Source organism: Pygoscelis adeliae, unplaced genomic scaffold (genome assembly GCF_000699105.1).
Source record: "Pygoscelis adeliae isolate BGI_AS28 unplaced genomic scaffold, ASM69910v1 Scaffold23, whole genome shotgun sequence".
Classification (NCBI taxonomy): Eukaryota; Metazoa; Chordata; class Aves; order Sphenisciformes; family Spheniscidae; genus Pygoscelis; species Pygoscelis adeliae.
Genome location: NW_008824540.1, coordinates 146864 through 162544, shown reverse-complemented (window position 1 = coordinate 162544; position 15681 = coordinate 146864). Strand labels below are relative to the sequence as shown.

Genomic DNA, 15681 nt, shown 5'->3' with positions numbered 1-15681 from the left:
AAAGAAATCTTAACTGGTTTCAATATTATATTTCAATTATATCAAATATATATATATTTATATATATATATAAAAAACACAATGCCAGACGCTGCTACACAATCAACTTGCTTGAGGATATGAAGAAATTAAAATCATATATATTAAAACAACTCATATTAATAAATAATTAATCCAGCTTATATAACATTCCTAGCCAAAAGGTACATTGCCAAAACTCCAGTGTTTTCTCATGTATTATAACTGTTTAAATAGCTACTTAATAGGAATATTAATGAATGGGAACTCTTACCCCACTGAAGAAGATAAATTCCTTTTTAAGAAAAGTTAAATTTCTGAATTAAAATATGACATACCTCTTAAATCTACCCAAAAGCTAAACTTTCTTAGTTGACAAATCTCACAAAACTGTACTTTCTTATCTGATACATGTCAATCATATACATTTATGTTCATAATTGTGACTTACCTAATACTTGCCTGTAAAGTGAAAGATAAGCTACTATTGTTTTTACTACAGTACAGAGAGAAAACCAAAATTGAGTGATCCTAAAATTCTATTTATTTTTATCCATCACCATCATAAATTTTTTTAACGTTTAGTCAATTACACATGCAGAAGCAAAGATTACAACAACGGAGGAACAGTCAACTCTGTGGGCTCAGTTTCAGTTATGGGACATTTTTCACTTATGATGATGCCTGGAAATTAGGCCCTGCTAATTTCTTTGATCACAGGCTGACAGAAACCTCATGGAGTTCAGTAAAGGGAAACGTCAAGTCCTGTGCCAGGGAACCAGTACATGCTGTGGACAGACTAGCTGGGAAGCAGCTTTTCAGAAAAGGATCTAGGGGGTCCTCAAGTTGGACATGAGCCAGCGATGTGCCCTTGCAGCAAACAAGGCCAACAGCATCCCAGGCTGCATTATGGAAAGTGTTGCCAGCAGGTCAAGGGAGGGGATCCTTCTCCTCTGCTCACCACTGGTGAGGTCACATCTGGAGTGCTGGGTCCAGTTCTGGGCTCACCAGTACATAAAAGACGTTGATAGACTGGAGTAAGTGACATAGAAATAAAGAAAGAAATATGTGAAATGCTAAATTTATTAACATTAAATTTTGAAAAAACCTAAATTTTTAGCATAACTTGGTTTTGGACTCTTAAACTGAGTGGCTGTTATAACTAGTAAGATAATATACCATAGCATGATCAGATGTTGCTTCTGGGTAAATTTTAAACATATAATAGCCATTAACACAAAGCAACTCAGGAAGGAGAGCCTTGCTCTCCTAGACAATCTGCTGTACAGCATGATTCTTAAGACATTTGATTCCCAGTCTCAGATGATGCAAAAAGTGACTTCCAGAGCACTACTTTTCTTGTACTTTAAAATTACTTTCTTTGCATTTCTTCAGTAAAGCCATTTACATACGAAATGGAAATTTGCATGTAGCTTATACCATTGTTTCCATTCTATTCTGAATATAAATCACACATAAGTAAGTAGAACTATTCACAAAGAATAATATTTTAAAGTATTCATGAAGATTCACAATGATTTTAAGAAAGTATTGCACTGTAAATTCCTTTTCATCAGAAGCGTAGATTCTGGACAAGCTGGCTAAAAATCGTATACCAGTCTGTTTTAGTTCATCAGTGTTTTTTCCTTTAAATGATACAGCTAGAAGCAGATCTTTTTTCACAAATTTCACCATGAAATACTGAAACTAACCACAATTTATACATACTATAACAGAAAGGCATGGAGACATTTGGATAAAAGGAACTGATATAACTTAAATATGCAGTTTCATCAAAATCAATATGGTTCACAAAATCTGGTACTACCATTCTGAAAATTCATTTTACTGAAAAATAGGAAGATAGAAAAGTATTAAAATTAAAAATGTCCTGCTTGGACAGTTTTCAAATAAATTGCTTCAGTTCTTCACATTGAAACCAAATTTATTGGAACATTTAATGTTTAAGTATATGCATGGAGGAAGTATGGAATTTAAAAAAAAAAAAAACCTTCCATTTCAATTTGAAAAAGACTAAATTTTACATAGTGGAACATCTGTCTTCTGTACAATCCTCATAAATACACTAGCCACTTACATTAAACTGATTGAAAAAAAACAGAAATTCCTCTGAATTACAACTACTTTCCTCTTCCTTTTTGCTTCAAGGGGTGTGATACTGAACCAATGCTTGTAGACAGTTAATATGGATTTGTGGATGACTAATCATTTGTTCTCTCCCACTTGCATTAGATTCCTCTTTTCTGAAAACTGAATAAATGAAAATGGCAAGTTTTTAATTCCAAAAATTTGTACCCAAAGTTTAGAATAAGAAAACTGGTTTTAATTTTGGGATATGCTGAAGGACAGGAGATAAGGGAAGATTTAGTTCTTTTTCTTTTCTTGGTTGCCTATACATAGATACATCCTAAAATGATATCATCAGTATGAGGTATGTAACTACCGTGAGGACCCTGATGTTCTATCCTTGTCACTAGCAGCTCCACCAACTGTTCTGGCACTATAGCACTAAAATCATACATAATTTCAAATTTCTCTAATGAGCCCAAAAGGTGTAAGGAGAACTTTCTTGGTTGCCTTTTCCGATAAAATAATATGAAATGCTCCAGTAGTTCCTTTTAAAGTAGGAATTGCCCCTGAGTATCTTCAGTATACTTGGCAGGGGCTCCTACACATCCCACAAGAAGACAGGAAGTTCATATTAAGGAAGACATCTCCCTGTGTAAAACCGTGAGGAAAGAAACTGAAAAAGAAAACTATCACAGGCTTTTTAAATTTAAACACAGCCTTAATTTGGCCTCATATTTGTTAGGCAGCACTGCGACCCTGTTAACTGAGTACTTTTCAGCTACGTTTCTAATATTTATTCATCTTTACTAAGAAAGGAAAGCAAGGAAAAAAAAAAAAGCAAGATGTAGACATCATTACACGGACACCCCACCCTGTTTCTGGTATTAAGTGAAGAATTTTTACAGAAGTTTGACTGCTATGTCAAAAATCACGTACAACGTGTGGAGGTTTATACCTATTGGAATGGAATTGAGAAGGACACACAGCTCTGGACCTCTGGCCTGCTGAGTTTATTCATACCTATTTCTATCTTAAAATTATGTGAGATGTATTCTCCCACATGGAAAGCTCTCCCAGAACACCCTTTTTCTTCTAACTTCTTGTCTAAATTTATTCACCTCTAAATCACACTAATTTTTGTTTTTTTCTCTGACAATTTCTAGTCTTGGAAAGCACATTTTCCAATTTGAATTTATCTTCCTTGACCATGGATGACCAGAAACCTACCTACATTCCAGATGAGATTTTATCACCACCTTTTCTAATTACAACTTTTTTTTTTTTTTTTTTTCCCCCCAGATTACATCACACTGGTGATTCATCTATGATTGACTAATATACCCAGGACATTCTCCTCCAATGACACTTCCAAATTAATGAGACCAGAGTTACTCTAGAATCATAGAATATCTCAAGTTGGAAGGGACCCATAAGGATCATCGAGTCCAACTCCTTGCACCTCACAGGACTAATTAAAACTAAACAATATGACTAAAAGCATCATCCAGATAGTCTTATAATTAGTCCTGCAACATGGCCTTTACTAGAGAATACTGTTAAATTTCATTATGTTCTTCCTCTTGCCCTCAAAGACATAAGCTTCTTCCTCTGTACTGACGATTCCTCACAACTTTTTGCAATCAGGAAATTTCTTAATGAAGGTCCCGCATTTATTCTCAAACCATCAGACAAAACTGGCTGAGAAGAACATTGAGATGAAAGATTGATATGCCTACTACTGTGGATAGCTCCTTTTCTTTCCTTTCACCCAACGCCTCCGGATTTGAGAAAGCCCTGAAAATAAGTTTATTTTTGGCAAGTTATACTTCCTTCTCCACTCAGGCTCTCTGAATTTATTCCTGATACTGAACTGCAGTCGATTCCTTTTTTTTTTCCCCCCAAGTTTTCTTTGAAATACTTCTATGCTCTGCGGCATCTGACAATGTGTTATGTTGTCTTTTTTAGCATTCTGTGAAGAACCATTTTACTTGCATGTAAGAAGAGCTACAACAGAAGGCTCAGCTGTAACTGAGACTGTAAAAATCAAGGCTTTTTAACTCAAGTGTAGACAATTATTAAGAAAATGTCTGTCACAGCCAAGTACCTAACTGTGCATTTATCAAAGTATTTAACTATGTTCTTACCTGACAGTCTGGTACACTTGAAGTAATTTATCTTATTACTTATACAAAATAAGAACTTATTTTAGATTCAGTAACCACTGCAGAATTTTAGTCAGCTTTATCTTACAGCCTACTCCTGCATGATGTGTGAATGGAACCTTCCCAGAATAAACCATGGTTCATTTTAACATTTTGAGCTCAAAGGTTTTCTATCTAGTGGGGAAAAAAAAACCCAACAAAACAACTCCACTTTAAAGACAAAATAGTTTGTCATGGGAAAGTTAATTTTTTTTGTTTGGAAAATTTCCATTCTGTTGTTGGATCATAAGCCTGGTCACTAGAGATTTTATGAAGGGCCAGTAGGTCATACTACATCCCCCATATTCTACTTTCTTATATATCTGTCTTGTCATGACCACAACCACTAAATGGTTCAAAATAATTTTAAATATCTATTTAATAACTAATTAAATATGTGATTTTACTAATTATTGAAGGAAGTGAACTGTTGCAGATGGTAATTTCATTAATATTATTTTTATTTTGTGACTAAAAGCTCTATTTTTATCACTGCTTTGCTTTAGGATATGTATTTAGCTTATTTTATTGTAACTTAATATTCTGAATGTATTGTATATATTAAAATACATTTCAAAATCTAATATTATTCTACCTTGATAGAATTAGACACATCCCTTTTAAGAGAAAGAAGTATGGTTTTTGTGGGTTTTGCATTTTAAGACAAATGCTGAGCAAGTACAAGTCAGCAGGTGCATTTCTTTTTTCTTAAAACTTCAAAATAAACTTCAAATTTAAAACTCCCAATAGACTTTGAGTTGGATTTGTGATTTAGTTCAAACTATAACTGTAAACAAAATGTGCAATATAGATACTATGGTCATACTCCACATTCTGAATGCTTCTATAACACAGATATTTTTAATCTAGGTCTTTGTGTCAGATCTGCTTTATGTAACTAAAATTATACATTTTGTTCCTTTACAGGGACATCACTAGACACTTCATGGCCAAAAGTCAAAGAAACGACAATTAGTGGTCAGTTTTCTTCTATGATCATGATCATAGTACTGAAAGACACTATGCCTTTTCTTAAGGAAAATTATCATTGAAATAAAATACATGAATCCAACGTTGAAAGACAACTGCTGCAATAAAATAGAAATTGCTGAAAAAAAGGTATATTTTTAAAAGAAAATAGTACGGGTTTTTAAATAAGTAGGTTAGAATACTGTTCATTTGGTATTAAAAGAAGGGGGGATTAACCAGACTGATTATATTACAATGGATACCCCTAAGGAAAAAAAAAAAATCTATTCAATTTACTATTAGTAAATAAAGCCTTCTCAAAAATCTCGATAAGTAACAGCCTGAATTTACAAAACGAAAAAGTCTTGTGCCGAAGCCTCCGGAATTAAGGAACCTGAAGAAAGCTTAACTGACTGAGTGGAAAATACACTAATTTATGTGGCAATTGCATAGATGCCAAATGTAATCATAGCACCTTCCACTGTTTTCGTACTGCAAAGCATATTCAAATGAATTAAGTTAAGAATTTGCTGCCATGCTGCCTCCCAGAAAGCAGACAAGAAACTCTAATTTGCCATATGCATTTGCTGCAAATCAAAGGAATATCTGTTATAGAAATACCATCGCAAGTGGCAACCCTATTTGAGCAGGAAGCTGCCATTTTTTCTCTTGCCAATAGTTAAAGCATGGGTATATGGATGCCAGGTTTGCCAGCTCTGTTTCAGCTAGTATGGTTCAGGATTTTTTAAAGTACGTTTCCCTCAGCCTCTTGTAGGCTGGTTTAATCAGCAGGACATTATTATCATGGATGTTTTTACACTGAAGTGTTGTACTTGTCCCATTGTCTTCAGATTGCTGCTACTTCCAAATCACTATGCTATGGTGTCATGGTTTAACCCCAGCCGGCAACTAAGCACCACACAGCTGTTTGCTCACTCCCCGCCCAGCAGGATGAGGGGAGGAGAATTGGAAGGGCAAAAGTGAGAAAACTCATGGGTTGAGATAAGAACAGTTTAATAATTGAAATATTATAATTATAATAATAACAACAACAACAACAATAACAACAACAACTTGAAATGAAAAGGAAAATAACAAAGAGAGAGAAATAAAACCCAAGAAAGCTAAGTGATTAAAATGAAAACAATTGCTCACCACCAACCAACCGATGCCCAGCCAGTCCCTGAGAAGCAGCCCCCCCGGCCAACCTTCCCCCTAGTTTACCACTGAGCGTGACATCATAAGGCATGGAATATCGCTTTGGTCAGCTGGGGTCAGCTGTCCCAGCTGTGTCCCCTCACAACTTCTCGTGCACCCCCAGCCGACTCGCTGGTGGGGTGGGGTGAGAAGCAGAAAAGGCCTTGACTCTGTGTAAGCACGGCTCAACAGTAACTAAAACATCGCTGTGTTACCAACACTGTTTCCAGCACAAATCCAAAACACAGCCCCATACTAGCTACTATGACGAAAATTAACTCTATCCTAGCCAAAACCAGCACATATGGAAGAGATATTTTCTGGATTTAGTGGTCGTGGATTGTTGGTTTATTCCACTGTGATTGTTGTCATTCCTGTAAACATGAACTTTTCACTTTGGCTTAGACAATCGCATCAAACTTTTCAGGTAATTTAGCATTTAAACAAAACTGACTTTTTTGGTGCAGATCTCATTTTCTAATCACAACCCAAACTCTTTTAACAAACTTATGTCCGGTGTGACTCTATATGGCTGTAAAGATACGGGTATCTTTTCATTTGTTCTGTTGAGCTGTACAGACATAGTTCTACTGTCTGAGGACCTCTGTGCAGGTTGGACCATAAACCTGAGTTTACATGCACAACTCCAGTGGTATCTGGCAGGCTGTATGGCTGCAACCTGAAGTACTGTGTATAAACACTTTTTTCTGTTTTTAAAAGTAGCAGAGAAGAGTTAATCATGGTGAGTAAAATAGTTGTTAGATTGTAGTACAGACAGGATGGAACTATGTTTTAACAGAAACAGCCAGTGGAAATGGAACAGAATGAGGTGCTGCTGTCATAGTAACAATAAAGTAAAATACAGTCATTAGATTGTAGGGTCCAGTAAGACATACAGCATCAATTCTTCAAATATTTTCTAGTCAAAGGAAACCAGCTTGCATAACCATCTACACAAAACAGGCATGAACTGGACTATAAGAAAACAGGTGGTCTTCAGCTTCCAAAAATATTTTCAGATTATCTAAAAGAACTCAGTGGGGGGCAGCCACCACTTGGCAGCCTGAGAGGTGGGCAACAGAGTTACTGGAAGCCAGAAATCTGGCTATTTCTTTTTCTATTTAACAAATATTTTGTTAAAGCAATATTATTTCCCAAACACATTACTATCAAACACATTACATGGCTATAACACCTAATTAGGTACAGTGCTTGTAATCATTCAGATCTTCAAAATTTAGACTCTTTTTAAGCAACAACCCTCACTTTGGAAAGAAATCTAAGTATAGCTTAGATTTTTAGTATAGTTTATGTAACCTGATGCATCCACAGTCAAAATACATTCTTTCAAAAAACTAAGGTATTCAAGCTTAATGGTGAATTCTTTATCTAATGGATTCACTGTTAAAAGCCAGATAGGACCACCAGACCTCCTGTAGAACTCAGGCCATTGACTGAACTAGCACTGTACTGAACCCAGCAGTTCAATCTTGGCTAAAGCACGTCCTCCAGAAAACATGCAATTTTGAACTGAAGTGATCAAGAGGTAGAAAATATCACCTATTTACTTGACTGAATATTCCAGTCGTTAATCATAAAGTCAAAGGTCTGGCCTTTATTCGGTAGCGTGCACTTTCAATTTCAAACTATTGACTCTTGTTACCCTCTTTCAGACCATTACTTCCCAGTATTTCTCCTTGTAAAGGTACTGCTATATTCTCATGAAGCTAACCTTTCTGATAAACTAAATTGTAAAAAACTTTTTACTGTAAAGCCTTTTCTCCCACTCATAGTGTTATTTGCTCTTTTCAGCTTTCCAAAATTTTGTAAAAATACAAATGAAATTAATATTGATATTTCAATAATACTACCCCACCCACCCAGTACCAACCTCTGATGTAAATTTAACTTTTCTAATCTTCTTACAACATATATAGAATCTATTTAAGGGTTGTATTGGGCTTTTTTGGGTTATTACTGTTTTGGGAACTCATTTTGAGCTGCTTTACTCTTACTTTACATAGTTATGGTTCTCCTGGATGCAGTCCCACTGTCCTCAGTTCTAACTGTAGGACTTCGCATTTATTGCATTGAGTGGCACAAGTTATCAAACAATTTCAGTTATTTTGACAGAATGTGCTGTTCTCGTCTCTATTCATCATTCTGCCATTTTTGTGTCATCCAAAAATTTTATCAGCAGTAGTCTTATGTTTACTTTTAATCCACACAAAAAGAATTTGTATAGAGTTGGTCTTACAACGATCCCTGTAGAGACCTGGTGGAATCTCTTCCTTTCGTAAAGATTCTGCCTTGATGACAAATTTTTTCTACCTCCCAGGTAGCCAGTTCATAGCCATTTAATATGTGCTTTGTTGCTACTACTTATTGCTATCTATTTAACTAGAATGGCATGTGACATGGCAGTTATCTTTTTCAATATAACTTGCCATTTCATAAAACAAAGAAATCAGGTTTCTTTACCATGACCTATTTTCCAGAAAAACACATTCAAAGGCATTATTGCTATTTCTATTTTTTTATTGGCTAAATTATTTCTCAGCTCCTCTATTTTTCTTTTTTCTTTTGGTTAAATTTGCCAGCCTCATGTTACAGATTTTGTTTTGCTTGGCCTTTTAGAAAACTGACACACATTTATATTCTTCAAATTTCCTTATCTACTTCTTTATTCAGGGAGAATCTATCACCCTTCCTAGTTTTGGGACTGGACAATAATTATAGTTCTCCATTAAACTAATCCTGTTTCTAGAAGAGTCAACATTTCAGGGTGAAAAATAGGAAAATTCTGCCAATTTTTTGATGTGCAGATTCTGAAAAGAGTTCACAAAGGGGCTAATTCCTCCATTTTCAGAAATTGTTTATCAATGTTATGTCTTGAAAACATGCAAGTTGTTTCTTTTGAAGTATAAATTGCAGATAAGTTCCTATGAATTTTCAGACAGCAAAATAGACTTAAACATTCTTTCAAGCAAATCCCCTATCTGAGTGGTTTTGACCTCTCCTAAAGTTGCTTCTCCGTTATTGAAGATTTTATTTTTTTCCACACAAAACTGTTGGAGATGAGGTATGGAGGAGTAGAAGAAAGCCTTAAAGACAGACTTTGACTTGAATAAAAATATTCTTGTGTCTAGTAGCAACATGCCACTATGTACAGTTGTCTGCATAAATGTGCATGATGAAATAATTCAATTTATAACAGAAGACACTTCAATGGTTTTGCACTGACTCGTGATTTCCTTGGAACTGAATCTGAATTAGTAGCATTTCTATAGTTCTGAAGAAACATACGGTTAGGAGCGAACAGGGCTAAATGGTCAAATTCTCCAACTTGAACAATACAGTGGTCAAACTCTGATGTATTCCTGTTAATGTAGTAGGCGTGTGCCTTGAGTAAAGCAGCATGAGGCAAGCCTACAGAAGTATGATGCTACTGTTGTGCTGATTTTTTTTTGTTTTTTTTACAATTTAGTTAAAAATGTATTTAAAAAACAAAGAAGAATCTGTATCCTAATTAGGGGAGGGGGGGGGAAGATAATTGTTTGCTCAAAGCTGGTAACAAGTGACTGCTGGTTGTATAATGAAATATTTAAAGTATTATGTTCAAGATAGCTATGACACATACCTAGATAAAGATGATATACATGACTAACAGATAACTTAATGCTGCTTAGATATTGAGGACTTCTCCATAACAGATTTCTTGTCAGGTAGGCAAGCAGAGGAACCAAGCAAATGATGTGAGCGTGAAGATAAGGCAAGGGCAAAGAATGCTGGAAGGGAGGAAATTACTCATTAAGTGTGATTTCTTCAGATATAAACTTCTTATAGGTGTATTTAATCCTTGGTGAGAAGGAGCAACCTTATGACATGAGACAAACAATTACGTAAAAAGGGGCTGCATTCAGTAACCCCTGAACACAGCAGATGGGAATTAAGTACAGGAATCTTCTCAAAGGAAATCCCATTTGACAAGAAAGAGCTTAAAACTATCTGAAAACTAACTACTTATATTCACAATCTTGGAAATACCCTCTCTTAAAATAGAAATAGTATTGTCTGCCAGCATCAAACGCTGCTTCTCATAATGTCACTTACCTTCCGAAACTACATAAAAATATCTATAGTTTGAATGAAAATTACAAAATAATAGACAGCTGAAGGTTAAAGCTGCTAATATTTCACTCATAATCCAAAGCTCCTTATTACTTCCTTCATAATGGAAAGAAAAATAAAGATGGAGCCACAGACTTGACTTCATATTTCTCATCTACTATTATTCAATTAGACCTTTATGCAAATTAAACTTTTTGTCTTTAATAAGTACATGATAATGTATCTAAATAATTGGAGATAATTAACATAGTTGCCCATTACGTTGAATAATATTGTGGTTTCTTTTCAAAGTAGATCACCTTGATAAGAGGGACAAGAAGTGAGACAATGACTATAGATATGACAAAAATCTTTCAAATAGGGTCAAAATGGTGTCCGGCGAATTAAAAAACCGAAGGCAACATACAATCTTGAAAAGATTCCACATTTGGACAAAATTCCATGTGCTGACTAATTTAATTACAACTGACAGACAAGGTCAAGAGATATAATTCAGATTATCTGTTAGTAAGAAAGCTTGCTTAGCCAACAGACCAAGCATTTACATGGTTGGTGTGTTCTTTTCTCCCTGTGATACTTACTCATACCTGTGCGCATTCTACTTAACCGCAATGCCTCATTGACCCATGCATAACACGTTAAGGATCTTATAGCAGTATAGCATAATTTATAATTGTTATAATTCATTTAGAGCACAACCTTACTCAGCATTTAAGTATGCTTATTTGTAAAGTGCAAATGAAATACAATGAGACTGGTGTCAATATGGAAATGTGAAACACTTTTTCCATGTATCCTAGGTACTTGAATTACATTAAAACCATTTCTGCTTGACATGTTATGATAGTGGCCATGCAAGCTAATGTCTGTTCAAAGCAAAATCAGCAAATTCAACAATCAGCAAAATACCATCAGCAAAAATTCTTCATTTTGGAAGGTGCTTTAGTGCTAGATTTAGTACATCAGAGTGTAAATATATATATATATATATGTTACAACAACTCCCTTACAAATATGATTAATTGGTTTCCTTACAGGTCCTTGAAAGAAAAATCCTAGAAACAAAATATTATTGTAATGTTTTCTGGAAAAAAACATTTTAACCAACAAAAATTTGTAAATTCATTGAAACCTTAGTACTTGGAAGAAAATTGCAATCAGTTCACACAATGAAAAATATTTGTTCAAACTCCACATAGGAGAAAAAATGTCTAAGAACTGCACTTTGGATAAACAGAATGCTGACCAAGGAACCATGGTAGATCACAAATAGATATTTTTTAATGTTGAAATTATGTATGTAGTAGCATTAACTCTACCACAGTTTTCATAACTTTCTGACACACACAAAAAAGGTGATGATGTTATATAGATAAAATTTAAAGAAATCCTATAATAAAACTTCTGATATGTGCATTCACAAATGTTATTTTCTTTCTTAGACTCAACACCCACAAAATCTTTGTCTATTAGGTGACATAATAGGTAGCTATTAACTTCTGTTGAGATTCAATCAGGATTTATTGACCTGAGAGTTAGATATTGATCTAGTCAGAGAAAAGATAAATTTCTACCTAGAGGTACAATAAATCTTACAGTTGACTGAAAACAGAAGTCTGTGTTGTTCCATTGTTACAGGTGCACTGCTATCAAGAAAATGACTACTGAATTAGTGAAGTGGTGTAGCTTGTTGAAAAGAGGCACCCTCACACTACGATAAATTAAAAGGCATCACAGTAAGGTCACACAAAACGTAAAATATGACCACTCCATGACAGGACACAATTTTATAAAGTTGTTTCTCTTTTTGATTTGACTGAATACATTATTCTGCAAGGTGGTCAGCCTCTGCTGTACATATTAGCATTGAACACCTCTTGATTTGAAACTGAAGCTTGTCTGCATTTGAAATTATTCTGAATTTAGATAAAGCACAAATTTGAAAATACAAGTGCTGACTCTTAAAAGCTTTTACTGGAGCAAGACTTATTTAGGAATAACTCCACATACATTTTGTCATCAGCCCTGGGAAAGCCAGGACTTTGTCACATATCCCACCCACGGTGAGGAAAGTTATACAACTTTATGAACCAAGTCACAAGTACCACAAATTTTATACACCATATATTACAAACTTCTATGCTGGGTTGTGTAAAAAAGGAAAAACAATATAAAATCAAAAGATCCTCTTTCCTTTTCCTCTTCCTACCTACCATTCTCATCTACAATCATTGAAAAATGCAAGAATAGCCTTTGTTTTGAACCTTCAGGTTTCAATTATTTCTCTGAGAAAATAAGGAAACCTATCAACTTACAACTTGATTTCTTTGATCAGTCAGCAACCAGCTTAATAAACTACAATAATCTACATGACCGCTTCGGATGAATGCAATATTTGTATAGTTGTAGAACAAATATATAAAATGCGCCTTTTCAAGCTCAGTTTAAAACACACCAATTTATTAAAGATTAAGTGAGCCTGTGTAACTGGGATCTTTCAAGTGTCTCAAACCTTTATACAATTTGGTTATGCATTGGCAGCATAACATACTGTAATATTTCAAACTTGCACTGAACAAACATTAGCTGTTTAAATCTTCTAGACAATTTCCACAAGGAATTTTTTACTGACTGGAATGATATGCCAAAATGTTTTAGGTATCATTGAAAGACAGTATTGAAAAACAGCATGACCAAAGATGAAGAGTTGAAATACAGGTTTTTTACAGATATAAATATTTTGGAAATTGTAACAAATGAAATAAAAATGCTTGCAAATTTCCACCTACCTTTTTAAATAAGGTTTTCCTAAAAATTATATTTTCAATGAGTCTATTTGTCTGGATAATGAATTTGTGATCTACACAGGGCAAGAAAACAGACCAACAGCAGTGTCAGAGAGCTTTTTCCCTTCTCTAGGGTTCTACCTAGTGCAAAAACTTGCCTTATGAGGACCTGGAATGAATCAAAAAAGTGGACTTCAATACCCTCTGTCTGTCCTTTCTAAAGGACATAAAATTTTCTAAAATTATTTTTAATTCTCTATTTCATATCAAAAACCCACAGTAGGATAATATAGACAAAAGATAATAGGGCTACCTTGATTTATTATTTGGTACAAAGAGTCAATAACTGTTTACCAAATGTATGTTCTAACTAATGATGTAAAGGTTCATTCAAACTTATTCAAATGAAGCTGTGAAATTATCACTAGAAAATAAACTTTCAATAAAAACAAGCAAGGCTGCCTTCCTTAACATGGTTGACCTTAAATTAGACTATTACTTTCCAATGTGAATGACAAATAAAAAATTAAATAATTCACTCTTCTGCTAACATTTAGGAGGAGTAAGAATGCTTTTAAAAGTTCATAAGGAATTAGGTTGTCTATTTAAAATCCAGTCCTTCACTTAAAGTACCCATCCCAAGGCTAAATTATTATTCTTGGCCTAATTGTTCTTGAACACTACATCACAGGCTATATAAAACTACCTCCTGTTTCTAATTATTACGACAAAATAAAAGAGATTCAGAGCAGTATACCACTTTTCACTCTAAATTTCTTTCACCATTTTTCTTAAACTAAATGAAACACATAAACTTATTTGCCCAGTGTTTTCTTTGTATATGTCTGTAGAGGAAGTCTTTCCTCTAGATTTAATCTACAATAGCAAGCATTTCTCTGTATGTGTAGCTCAGATTTCTAAATCTCCAGAATGACCTGAGGTAATATGAAACAGTATACCTAAAGCAATTTACATGTACCTACATATACAGTATCTGATATGTAAATAAAAAAGAGCATTTCATCTCACATACCAGGCAAGAACCTAAAAAAATCCATGGTATCTGGAGGCCAGCCATAGGGAATCCTAATTAGAGTGGACAGGAGCTTTCCTTGTGCAGAAAATGCAGCAATTATGGCTTGCCATGTTTGGAACTGTCAAGTGTTTTTCTTGTCCACTCTTCTTAAGATTTTCTTAAAGTACATACATGATGAAGGTGAGCAGGACCTCACATTGTTGATCTTGATCTGGTATAAATCCACATACTTCAAATCAAGATAACGAAGCTATGCTGATTTACATTGGTAAAGAATCTTATTTTTTTTATTTTTAGGCAAAAAGCTTCTTACCACAACTAGGGCTAAGTTGTCAATCTAGTAATCTAGTTGAGGAGTTTTCGCTCTGCAGGTGTTAATGGCGAGGGGAGCTCATATCAGGGAAGATTGTCTTATATGAGCAAGGTTGCTGTTACAGCTCCTGAGAATCTGGCCAATAATTACACTTCGTTTGTACCATAATGTTTCTAAAATCACACCTGAAGAGTAAAATATACATTTGTGAATCTGCGTTTTAAGTTCAGGAATAGGAAACACAGACTGCATGCCTGTTTGGGCCATTCGCTTCCTCTTAGGAACAGGCAATTCAATTCAAATCTCTCTACCTTTACTTCCAATCCTACATTTTCTTTCATGCTTAAATTTTAGACAGTCCAGTCTTTTACCATGTTGTCTTACTGGCGAAGCCCAGCATATAGAGTGAAACCCGTTATCTGCTACAGGCACAAAGTGGTGCTCCACTATACAACAAGCAATGATTCTAGAAAGAGACTTTATAAGCGGTGTATTTCTGCTAATGAAACTCTCATCAACAAATTTAGAACTGCATCTTCTGAGACAAGCTGTAAGTAAACTAACAGTGGGAGCGTAACTGAAAGAAAATTCTGACTCCTTAAAGCTTAGCTACTGTAAATTAACCCAAACATTGAAAAAGAAATAGTTCTAAGTCAGGAAATACCTACGAAGAAAAATGTATTTTCAGGAGCTAGTACAGTTATTTGTAAAACATAGAATCATAGAATCATAGAATAGTTTGGGTTGGAAGGGACCTCTAAAGGTCATCTAGTCCAACCCCCCTGCAATGAGCAGGGACAGCTTCAACTAGATCAGGCTGCTCAGAGCCCCGTCCAACCTGACCTTGCATGTTTCCAGGGATGGGGCATCCACCACCTCTCTGGGCAACCTCTTCCAGTGTTTCACCACCCTCAGCATAAAATATTTCTTCCTTATATC

At 34.8% G+C, this 15681-nt stretch overlaps 1 protein-coding gene across 1 annotated transcript in view; it reads right to left on the bottom strand.

Annotated features, from left to right (window-relative positions):
* The window catches only part of CDH18 (cadherin 18, type 2), a 196852-nt gene that overhangs the window by 73300 nt on the left and 107871 nt on the right, over positions 1 to 15681 (bottom strand). The window lies entirely within an intron of this gene.